Source organism: Mustela nivalis (genome assembly GCF_964662115.1).
Source record: "Mustela nivalis genome assembly, chromosome: X".
Lineage (NCBI taxonomy): Eukaryota > Metazoa > Chordata > Mammalia > Carnivora > Mustelidae > Mustela > Mustela nivalis.
The window spans coordinates 120003803-120016456 of NC_139040.1; the positions used below are offsets into that span (position 1 = coordinate 120003803).

Genomic DNA, 12654 nt, shown 5'->3' on the forward strand with positions numbered 1-12654 from the left:
CTTTATGTATTTCTGTCCTTTGCAGATTTTTTCTTGTAGTTGGTTTCTAGTTTCATAGCATTGTGGTCAGGAAAGATGCATGGTATGACTTCAGTCTCTCTGAATTTGTTGACACTTGTTATGTGGCCTAACATGTTATCTATTCTGGAGAAGGTTCCATGTATACTTAAAAGAATGTGTATTCTGCTGTTTTAGGATGGAATGTTCTGAATATATCTGCTAGATCCATTTGGCCCAAGGTGTCATTCAAAGCCACTATTTTCTTGTTCATTTTGTTTGGATGACCTATCCATTTTTGTAAGTGTGGTGTTAAAGTCCCTTACTATTATTGTATTACTATCAATTATTTCCTTTATGTTTGTTATTAGCTGCTTTATGTATTTGGGTGCTCCCATGTTGGGTGCCTAAATATTTATACTATCTTCTTGTTGGATTGTTCCCTTTATGATTTATAGTGTCCTTCTTTGTCTCTTGTTACAGTCTTTGTTTTAAAGTCTGTTTTGTCCGATATTAGTATTGCTATCCTGGCTTTCTTTTCACTTCCATCTGTATGATAAATGCTTTTCCATCACTTCACTTTCAATCTACATATGGTTTTAGGTCTGGAAATGAGTCTCTTGTAGGCAGCATATAGATGGTCTTGCTTTTTTACCCATTCCGTCACCCTGTATCTTTTGATTGGAGCATTTAGTCCATTCACATTCAAAGTAATTATTGACAGGTGTGTGCTTATTGCAATTTTGTTACTTTGTTTTATGGTTGTTTTTGTAGTTCTTCTCTGCTCCTTTCAAGCTGTCTTCACGCATGGTTTGTTGGCTTTCTTTAGTAATATTCTTGGATTCCTTTGTCTTTATTTTTTACCTATTACTGGATTTTCGTTTGTGATTACCATTAGGTTTGTATATAACATCTTCTGCATATAGCACTGTATATTGAGTTGATAATCACCTAGGTTTGAACCCATTCTTTACTTTATTGGCCACCTCATTTTGGGTAAATGGTGTCATACTTTATGTCTTTTTATTTTGTGAGTCCCTTGACTGATTTTTATAGATACACTTATTTTTACTACTTTTGTGATTTCTACTTATTTTACTCTTAGGGTCTTTTGTTTCCACTCTAGAGTCCCCTTTGACATTTCTTATAGTGCTGGTTTAGTGGTCATGGTTTCCTTTAATTTTGGTCTCTTTGGGAAACTCTCTCTCTCCTTTTAGTCTGAATGATAGCCTTGTTGGACAGAATATTTTTGGCTGCAGGGTTTTTTTCTTTCAGCACTTTGAATCTACCATGTTACTCCCTACTGGCCTACAAAGCTTCTGCTGAAAAATCAGCTGGCAGCCTTTTGGGGTTTCCCTTGAATGTAACTGTTTTCTTTTCTCTTGCTGCTTTTAAAATTCTCTTTTTGTCACTACTTTTTGCCATTTTAATTACTGTCTTGGTAATTGGGTTGATTTTGTTGCAGGCTCTCTGTGCCTCCTGGATCTGGATTTCTGTTTTCCTCCCTAGATTTGAGAAGTTTTCAGCCATTATTTCTTCAATAAATTTTCTCCCCCTTTTCTCTCTTCTCCTTCTGGGACCCCTCTAATGTTAATATTACTAGGCTTGATGGTGTCACTGAGTTCCCTTAATCTATTTTCATGTTTTATTCTTTTTTTCTCTACTGTTCTGCTTGATTGCTTTCCATTACTCATCCTCCAGGTCACTGATCTGTTCTTCTGCTTTCTCTAGTCTACCATTTATTCTATGTAGTGTGTTTTTAATTTCAGTTATTAAGTTCATCATCTGTGGTTGGTTCTTTTTTATGTTTTCTATCTCTTTTTTGAGGGTCTCACTGAGGTTCTCCACTCCTTTCTCAAGTCCAGTGAGAATCTTTATGACAATTAGTTTAAAATACTCTATCAGACATATTACTTATCTCTGTTTCATTTTGCCTCTTGCTTCACTTTTGCCCTTTTCTTTCATTCAGGACATATTCCTGGGTCTTCTCATTTTGTCTAACTCTCTCTGTTTCTTTCTCCATGTTAGGAAAATCAGCCATGTGTCCTCCTCTTGGAAGTAGTGGCCTTATGAGTAAGAGGTCCTGTAGTGCTCTGCAGCACAACATTCCCTGTTCACCAGAACCTGGCACTTCAGGGGTGTCTCCTATATGTGTTGCATGTGTCCTACTGTTGTGGCTGTGCTGTATTTGCCTTCAGTCCATTTGTCTCTAATGACTCTCTTTGCCTGTTATAGGCAGGGTTTGGTTACTATGTTGTTAGTGGGCCAGTCTGGGGCCACCTTGTAAGTGGGCCAGTCTTGGGCTTAAGTTGAGTTAGATCAGGCTTTTTCCCAGAGCTATGGTAGCATCAAACTGCAGGGCACTTTCCCTGTGTTATGCCCTGAGAAGCTTTCATTTGTGGGTGGGGCCTGCAGTCAGACATCATGTCTGCCCCCAGCCCATTGCTGGGGCTGCAGTCATATTGGTATGTGCAGTTATTTTCCCCAGGAGTCACTTTGGAGTCGTCCTGTCTCCTGTCGGGGCTACTTGCACACAGCCAGGCTTTGGCATGCTTTGGGTGGGCTCCAGCCAAGGGCATATTGGAAGGGGTATGTCTGTAGGGAGAGCGGAGGGGCCAGGTGTGCGAGCCAACCTGCTGTGGGTGGCGAGCGGCAGGTGCCCAGGAGAACTCCTGTGAAATCCTGATGGATTGGAGGGGACAGATCTGCAGAAGAGCATGGGAGCTGGACACAAGCTGTTAACAAGCTAAGTGGAGAGTGTTGCGCTCTGGTGGTTCCACCAGGTGTCTGTTATCTAGGCTGGGGGGCACGGGAGGGAAAGGGCACCTACCAGGACTTTTGTTCTTGGAAAAGTTTCCCAAAGTTCCCTGCCTCTGCAGCACATGCTTTGACATTAGTAAATAAATCTTTCAGTATATCTCGGGAAGTTTTCAAACTATTGCTTCTATGCTTTATCTCAGTGGGACTGTTTGTTAAATGCTGTCTCTTTAAAGGTGGGGACTCAGTTCCCTGTGACCTTCCCAGCTCCTGCAGAACTGAGCCTGCTGGTTTTTAAAATTCCAGGTGTTAAGCCCTACTGATTACAAAAACTTGCAAAGCCAGGCGCCTCTGGCCTTCAAAGCCAAATGTTACGGGGATTTATGTTTGCAGTGCAGTCCCCATGCCTGAGGTGCCTCTCCCTTCATTGTGCTGGTGGTGTCCCTCCCTCCTGTGGGCAGTCCTGCTAGTTTGTCTGGCTCCCCACTGCATCTCAGTCCTTCTGATCCTCTTTGATGTGGCCTCTTCTCTACATTGAGCTGCGAGAGAGTGTCGTCAGTCTTCTAGTTGTTCTGGTTTATTTACACTGATGTGGGTATTCCCTAGTGGTGTCTGTGGGACAGATGAGCTGGATCCTCTTCTCCTATTCCACCATCTTTCCTGGAAATCTACATGGGTCTTTTTACATCTATTCTGCCCACCGTACATCTTTTGACTGCAGCATTTAAGCCATTTATATTTAAAGTAATTATTGATAGGTATGTACTTACTGCCATTTTAAAATTTGTTTTCTGGTTGTTCTTGTAGTTCTTTGTTGCTCCTTCTCTTGTTCTCTTTCTTTGTATTTGATGAGGTTCTATAGTGTTGTGCTTGGCTTTCTTTTTATTTTTTGTGTATCTGTCATAGGTTTTGTGTTTGTGGTTCTCATGAGGTTTGGTCATTTAAGTTCAAATACAGTCTAAAATAAAAGGGAAAAAAAACCCTTGATTTTCTTTTACCCTTCTCTTTCCTTTTTACTCCCTCTCCACACTTAATGCATGTTTTCATATTTTACATTTTTCTATTCATAATTTTTTATGTCTAATTATAGCTATTTCTTTTCCACTTAAAGAAGTCCCTTTAACATTTCTAGTGAGACTCATTTAGTGGTGATAAACTCCTTTATCTTTCATTTGTTTGGGAGACTTTATTAACTCGCCTTCAACTCTGAATGATAACCTTGCCAGTAAAGTATTCTTGGTTGCAGGTTTTTTCCTTTCAAGCACTTTAAATATATCATGCCCTCCCTTTTGGCCTGCAAAGTACTGCTGAGAAATCAGCTGATTAGCCTTATAGGTTTTCTCTTGTAGTTAACATTTTTTTTCTTTCCTGCTGCTTTTAAAATTCTCTCTTTAACTTTCACATTTTAGTTACTGCGTGCCATGGTATGGACCTCCTTGGATTCATCATGTGTAAAATTCTGTGCTTCTTGGGAGTGGATATCTGTTTCCTTCCCTAGGTTAGGGAAGTTTTTAGTTATTATTTCTTCAAATAAGTTTTCTACACCTCTCTCTCTCCTTTTAAGACCCTATATCATGATGTTTGTTCACTTGATATTATCCAAGAGATTGCTTAATCTAGCCTCATTAAAAAAATTCTTTTCTTGGGGAGTATGGGTGGCTTATTTGGTTAAGTGTCTGCCTACGGCTCAGGTCATGATCCCAGGGTCCTGGGACTGAACCCCATGTAAGGCTCCCCGCTCAGCAGGGAGCCTGCTTCTCCCTCTCCCTCTCCCTCTGTTCCTCCCCCCAGCTTATGCTCTGTCTCTCAGGTAAATAAATAAAATCTTTTTAAACAAATTCTTTTCTCTTTTTGCTGTTCAGTTTGTGCACTTTCCATTATGCTGTCTTCCAGACTGCTGGTATATTCTTCTGCATCCTCTAATCTACTACTGACACTCCCTCTGGTGTTTTTTTATTTCAGCTGTATTCTTCAACTCTGATTGGTTCTTTCTAGTATTTTCTATACCTTTATTGAAGGGCTTACCAAATTCTTCCACTTTTTTTCTGCAACCCACTATCTTTATTATCATTATTTTAAATTCTTTATTAGGCATATTGCTAAAAAAGGAGGGGGCGCCTGGGTGGCTTGGTTTTTAAGCATCTGCTTTTGGCTCAGGTCGTGATCCCAGGGTCCTGGGATCTAGCCTGGCATTGGACTCCCTGCTTGGCAGGAAACCTGCTTCTCCCTCTCCCACTCCCCCTGCTTGTGTTCCCTCTCTTGCTCCGTCTTTCAAATAAATAAACAAAATCTTTATTTTAAAAAAGGTGTATTGCTTATCTCTGTTTCATTTATTTCTTTTTCTGAGGTTTTTCTCTTTTTCTGTCTATTGGAGCATATTCCTCTCTCCTCCCATTTTGCTCAACTTTTGGTGTTTCTATGGATTAGGCAGAAAGGCCACTTCTCCTAAACATGAAGGAGTGGTCTTGTGTATGTTGTCCTCTCTGTAAATTGTGTGTGTGTGGTGACTTTTGCTGGCTGGCTGGAGCTGTGGCAGTATATGTTAGTTACTCTTTTTAAACTGTAGCTTTTTATAGAAAGAAGAAAAAATTTAAAAATTTTAAAAAGAAGGGGAAAAGAAAAAACAAAACAAAATCCAAAGAACAAAAATAAAAACCAAACAAGACAAATTTTAAAAATAAAATATAAATAAAATTTTTTTCAATTAAAAACAAAAATATTTTTTGTGCCCCAGCACCACAGGATAGTTGTGGGCTGTTGTGGGCTTGTGGACACTAGGCTAGCTGAGGTTGCAAGCTGTGAGCCAAACCCTGTTCTGGCTTGGGCTTTTAGGGCGGAGGGGGAGAGGGGATCCCAGCTGTTCCTCTGCCCTTTTAAACAATGGCTCATTTTTTTTTTTCTGTGTCCCATTGTGACCAGGGCTGGTGTGGTCTTGCAGACCTTGGGCTTGCTGAGGTCAGAAGCTCCTGGTGATGACCAGACCTGTCAGTTATGGCATCCAGACCCACCACGTACAGCATCTGGATCCTGTTCCCATCTGGGCTTTTTTTTTTTTTTCCCTCCCCATTATGGTTTTTTTTTTTTTTTAAATTCCACTTGCTTTATTCATAATTCTTTTTTTTTTAAATAAACATATAATGTATTTTTATCCCCAGGCCGTCTGGGCTTTTAAGGTGGAGGGGAAGAGTGTTCCTACAGTTTTTTGGCCCTTGTAAACTTGGCCTTTTTTTTTTTTTTTTTTCCCTGTGCTTTAGTGCAACTGAGACTGGTGCAGGCTTGTGGACCCTTGGCTTGCTGAGGTTGCAAGCTCCCTGTGAGGGCCAGACCCACCTGTTACGGAGGCTGGACCCTGCTCCATTCTAGGCTTTTAAGGTGACATGGGAACATAAACTGTGTCTCTCTCACCTGGAGAACATTCCCACAGCTCCTTCACCACTCAGCGGAGTTCTAGGGTTGTGTCTTTTATATGCTACTTGTTCTTTAAAACTGTGGCTTTTATTTTTCTGTGCCCAAGGACAGAGGGATCTGTTCCCAGTTCCTCAGTACTCTCCCTCCCCACTCTGTTCACAGTGTGAGTGTAGGGGTTCCCTTTGGTTCTCTCTCTCTCGCTCACTCACTCTTCTCTCCATCTTTGGTTGCTCAGAAGCTGTTCGGTTAGTCGTCAGGTCTTCTTGAGGAGGAACTGTTCTATCAATAGGTGCAATTCGCTGTGTTCCATGGGGGAGGTCAGTTCAGGGCTTTCCGATATTGCCATCCTGTACTGGAACCTAGGGCTTTGCCTTTTTCAGTTAAGAATATGTCCTGGAATCACTCCTTATTAGTTCATAAAGATCTTCCTCATTTTTCTTACAGCTGCATAGTACTGTATTGTGTGGTTGTCCTGTAGTTTACTCTGTCAATACAGGTACATGTGCCACAGAAGGGCTAATATCACTCATAGATAAATAATTCTTCAATATATCCATCTGTGTATAGCTTTTTGGTTATTTACGGTATCTTCGATTTTAAGCAATACTGCAATGATTAATCTTTTGGTAATACTGGAGGTGTATGTTTAATGGGATTGCTAGGGTGAAAAGTAAGGGTATATGTCGTTTGGTTAGATATCGCCAAATTCCCCTCCAGATAGGCCGTACCAAGTTTGCTTCTCACCAACAGTGTTTGTGAGTTCCCCCCAGTTTCACCGGATTATATTGCCATATTGTTTAATTTTTGCCAGTCTAATTAGGTGATGAGTGATTTCTCAACATAAATGTTTGCATTTCTCTAATTATGAGTGAGTTTGCGCACTTTTTCTTAAGTGTAAGCAACATTTTTATGTGTTTTCTGGATTGTCTGTTCAAGGCTCCCCCCCCCATTTTTCTACCATGTTTTTGTTCCTTTCTTTGTCCCTCAATTTTTTTTTCTCATTAAACTTTTGTTTTAATGGGTCTCAAAATTCTGTGACAGATTTTTGGTCAAGTTGTTTCCATTAAAAAGTACTGATTTTAAAAACTAATAACTTAAAACTGCCACACACACACACAGAAAAACAAATGGTCCACAAAACATTCTCCTTTCCTTCTGAAGGTTTTACGATGCATTGTTATCATTAACCAGTCTTTTACTATTAAACTTAAATGGCCAATTGACACAAACAGTTCTGAGACCATTCTTCCACCACTGATTAAGACTGGGGTGGCAGGTATTGGGGATAATATTCATTTAGCCTTCTGAGCTTTCTGGGCAGACTTGGTGACCTTGCCAGCTCCAGCTGCCCTCTTGTCCACTGCTTTGATGACACCCACAGCAACTGTCTGTCTCATGTCACGAACAGCGAAACGGCCCAGAGGAGGATAGTCAGAGAAGCTCTCAACACACATAGGCTTGCCAGGAACCATATCAACAATGGCCGCGTCACCAGATTTCAAGAACTTGGGACCATCTTCCAGCTTTTTTCCAGAACGACAATCTATCTTCTCCTTCAGCTCAGCAAACTTGCAAGCAAGGTGAGCTGTGTGACAATCCAGCACAGGTGCATATACAGCACTAATTTGGCCTGGATGGTTCAGGATAATCACCTGAGCTGTGATTACAGCTGCTTCCATTGGTGGGTCATTTTTGCTGTCACCAGCCACATTGCCACGACGAACATCTTTGACAGATACGTTCTTGACATTGAAGCCCATATTGTCCCCAGGAAGAGCCTCACTCAAAGCTTCATGGTGCATTTCAACAGACTTGACTTCAGTTGTAACATTGACTGGAGCAAAGGTGACCACCATGCCAGGCTGAAGAACACCAGTCTCCACTCGGCCCACAGGGACAGTACCAATACCACCAATTTTGTAGACGTCCTGGAGAGGCAGACGCAAGGGCTTGTCAGTTCGATGAGTTGGTGGCAGAATGCAATCCAGAGCTTCAGGCAGTGTGGTTCCACTGGCATTCCCATCTTTACGGGTGACTTTCCATCCCTTGAACCAAGGCATATTAGCACTCGGCTCCAGCATGTTATCACCATTCCAACCAGAAATTGGCACAAATGCTACTGTGTCGGGGTTGTAGCCAATTTTCTTAATGTAGGTGCTGACTTCCTTAATGATTTCCTCCTATCTCTTCTGGCTGTAGGGTGGCTCTGTGGAATCCATTTTCTTAACACCAACAGTTAGTTGTTTTACACCCAGTGTGTAAGCCAGAAGGGCATGCTCACGGGTCTGCCCGTTCTTGGAGATACCGGCTTCAAATTCACCAACACCAGCAGCAACAATCAGGACAGCACAGTCAGCCTGGGATGTGCCTGTAATCATGTTTTTGATAAAGTCTGTGTCCTGGAGCATCAGTGATGGTCACGTAATAACTTGCTGGTCTCGAATTTCCACAGGGAGATATCAATGGTGATACCACGTTCACGTTCAGCTTTCAGTTTATCCAAGACCCAGGCATACTTGAAGGAGCCTTTTCCCATCTCAGCAGCCTCCTTCTCGCATTTTTCGATAGTTCTTTTGTCGATCCCACCACATTTGTAGATCAGATGACCAGTAGTGGTAGACTTGCCCGAATCTACGTGTCCGATGACAACAATGTTGATATGAGTCTTTTCCTTCCCCATTCTGGTTTAGGATGAGCGGTGGTTTTCACGACACCTGTGTTCTGGCGGCAAACCCGTTGCGAAAAAGGAGTCCCTCAATTTTTAAAAAAAGATTTTATTTATTTATCTGAGAGAGTGAGAGAGGAAACACAAGCAGGGGGAGTGGGAGAGAGAGAAGCAGGCTTCCTGCAGAGCAGAGAGCCCGATGTGAGGCTCGATGTGGGGCTCAATGCTGGGCTTAATGCAGGGCTTGATCCCAGGACTGCAGGATCATGACCTGAGCCAAAAGCAGACACTAACAACTGAGCCACCAGGCACCCCTCTTAGTCCCTCAATTTTAAAGAGGTATTTATCTCCTTAGTGATATTAGTCCTTCGTGGTATATATTGCACATATTTTCTCCCAATTTTGGCTTATGTTTTGACTTTATGGTGTTTGAGCACACAAAAATATTTAGTATTCAGATTTATCAATCTTTTCTTTTACTTCCTCTGTATTTTGAGTCAGAGTTAAAGACTGAGGTTAAAGAGTAATTCACCCCTATTTTCCTCTAGTACTTGTGTGGTTTCAGTTTTTATGTTTAGGTCCCTGATCCATTAGGAGCTTAATCTTGTGTTTGGTGTGAAGTATGGATCTAATTACATGATTCTCAACTAGGGGCAATTCTGTCTCCCTAGGGAACATTGGCAGTGTCTAGAGACATTCTGGATTGTCAAAACTAGGGGGAAGAGTGCTCCTGGCATCTCTTGGGTAGGGGCCTAGAGTGCTGCTAAACATAGCACACCGCACAGGACAGCCCCCACAGCAACGCCTTATTGGACTCAAAATGTCAATAATGCCAAGGTTGAGAAACGCTAATGAAATTTTGTCTTTTACCAACTGGCTACCCAGTTGTTCCAGCATCATTAAAAAAAAAAAACCATCTTCTGCCTCAGTGTTTTGGGATACTGCCTTTATCATAGACTATGTGTTCATATATATTTGGGTTGATTTCTGGACTTTGTATTTTTTTTCTACTGGCATATTTTTCTATTCATATATTAGTGACACACTATTGTAATTATAAAGGCTTTAAGGATATTTTAATGCCAGGTAGAGCTACTTACCCCTTATTGGTTTCCTTTGTCAGTGTTTTCCTGGATATTCTTGTATGTTTTTCCATAAGAACTTTATTATCAATGGGTCTAACTCCATTTAAAAGAAAGCTTATTGGTATTTTGAGATTGTGTTAAATTTATAAATCAACTTAGAACTTACCTACTTATAATGCTGAATCATTCTTTCCAAGAATAGGGGACATCCTTCCATTTGAGAAAATCTAATTTTGTGTTTTAAAAGAATGCTGCTGTTGCTCTCATACAGGTTTTGCACATTCTGGTAAATTAATTCCTAAGTATTTAATCTTCTTTGTTATTGCTGTAAATGGAGTTTCATCTACTAGTTGGTCTTTTAATTGGCTATCATTTGTGTAAATGAAGGCTATTGATTTCTGTGTGTGTGTATCCTGCTACCTTACTGTGTGTTTGAATTACTTTTATCATTGATCCTCTACCAGGAAGATCCTATAGTATCATATCATCTGCAACTAGATATACCTTTACTTCTTCCTTATCAAATCTTATGCCTATAACTGATTTTGTCCAGTTGCATTGATTAATCTCCCTAGTATAATATTAATTAGTAGCAGAGATAGATAGTGAGCATCTCTGCCTTGTTTCTAATTTTACTGGAAATGCCTCTAGTGCTTCCCCATTAAGAGACTGGCTTTAGGACTAAGATATGTATATTTTATCATGTTAATGAAGTACCACTCAATTCCCATTTTCTCAAGTCTTTTTATAAAGAATATGTGTTGAATTTTATTTAAGGCCTCTCTGGCATCCATGGACATAATTATATGTTTTTTTTCCCTTTAGATAGTATATGATTAGTATATGAAACCATATATATATATATATATATATATATATATATATATATATATACACACACACACACACTAATACTAATCTACTAATACATACATATTCTAATATATATATTAGTATATGATACTAATATATTTCTTAATATTGAACCAACCTTCTATTTATAGAATAAATCCCATTTAGTCATGGTATATGAATTTCTTAATGTGATATTCTATTTGCTAACATTTATTATTTCTGCATTAATAACCAGAGTGATATTGGTCTATATTTCCCTTCCCCCCTTCCATGCTTTATCAGGTTCAGGTGTCAAACTTTCATAACATGTTCATAAAAGAAATATGGAAGTTCTATTTTATTTTCAATGCTCTGAAATAATTTATAGAGCACTGGTATTATCTGGACTTGGAAGGTTTAGAATTCCTCTGGAAAACCATCTAGGCCTGGGATCATCTCCTTTCCCACCCTTGAAGGATGAGGATTCCTAAGATGGGCTTTACAATTGTGAGAGAGACCTTGAATTTTCAGCTGACAGTGGGTTTTAAGCTAAGTTGGCTGGTCAGTTTCCCTTGTGTTCCTCTCGGAACTTCTGATTTAAATTACATGTCAAGAAACCAAGCAACCCCTCTTTCCACTTGCAAAATCTATGAGGCTACTTTGGAGCCATCATCAGGTAGAAACAGAGGACACTGTACCTCTTGATAATGTAAAATATCCCAGTGCACCCTTCGGATTTCACTGCAGTGCCCTGGAGGACCCCATCACACAGTTTGGGAAGCACAGGTACAGAGCCTTCCAGCCTTTTTTCCTATGCATGTATGTATGTATACTCACGTACGCACTCATAGACACCATACACAATTTTTACACTACTTAAAACTCCCTGATGATAAAATATATATTTTCCATGTCATTGAATATTCTTTAGTGACACTTTTTGATACCATAGTCTATCCTATGAATATATCAGAATTCACTAAGTACCTACTGTTGGATATTTAAGATATTTGTAACTATTTTTCCTATCCCAAACAGTGCTTTGATGAACATCCTAGTGAAAATATCTTTGCATTAGGATAAATTCCTAGATATAGAATTGCTGGATCAAAGGGTAGGAATATCTTATAGGGGGGTTTTTTGGGTAAAGATTTTATTTTCTTAAGTAATCTCTACATCCAGCGTGAGGCTCAAACCCACAACCCCGAGATTGAGAGACACACGCTCCACTGACTGAGCCAGCCAGGTACCCCATCTTGTAAGGGCTTTTTTGCCCCTTTTATTTATTTTTTATTGAAGTATAATTGAGAAATAGTGTTACATTCAGTGATATGACCAACCTTTGCTATATTATGCAGTGCTCTCCACAAGCGTAGCTCCCATCTGTCACTGTACAGTGCTATCACGGTATCACTGACTATAGTCCCTACGCTGTACCTTTCATCTCCGTGACTTACTCATTCCATGACTGGAGCCTGTACTTCCCAATGCCCTTCACCCCTTTTGCCCATCTCCTCTTCCCCTCCCCTCTGGCAACCATCAGTTTGTCCTCTGTATTTATGGGTCTTTCTGCTTTTGTTTGCTCATTTGTTTTGGTTTTTAGATTCCACATACAAGTGAAATCATATGGTATTTGTCTGACTTATTTCACTTAGCATAATTTAACATCTTATAGTTTGATAAATATTGGGAAATTGCCCTCTAGAAGAAGTCACAACTTATATTTCCTCTAGTCTTATTAGTGAATATATGTTACAGGCTTTTCATTTGATGGTAAGGGTTTGATTTTAAGTGTTTATGAATATAGATTCAGATATTTGTATGTTTTAGGCACTACACTAGGGACTTTTTCATATATACATGATTTAATTGTATTTATATAACACTTAAATCTTCTTAACAACCTTG

General features: G+C 39.9%; 1 protein-coding gene, 1 long non-coding RNA gene and 1 pseudogene across 9 annotated transcripts in view; 1 reads left to right on the top strand and 2 right to left on the bottom strand.

Moving 5' to 3' along the window:
• Positions 1–12654, top strand: part of LOC309856805 — a 77888-nt gene that overhangs the window by 38316 nt on the left and 26918 nt on the right. The gene's annotated exons all lie outside the window — the stretch shown is intronic.
• NHS (NHS actin remodeling regulator) overlaps positions 1–12654 on the bottom strand; it is a 336056-nt gene that overhangs the window by 37227 nt on the left and 286175 nt on the right. The window lies entirely within an intron of this gene.
• On the bottom strand, positions 7164–8933 carry LOC309856793 (elongation factor 1-alpha 1 pseudogene; annotated as a pseudogene). The gene has a single exon. The product of its transcript is annotated as an elongation factor 1-alpha 1 pseudogene (transcript).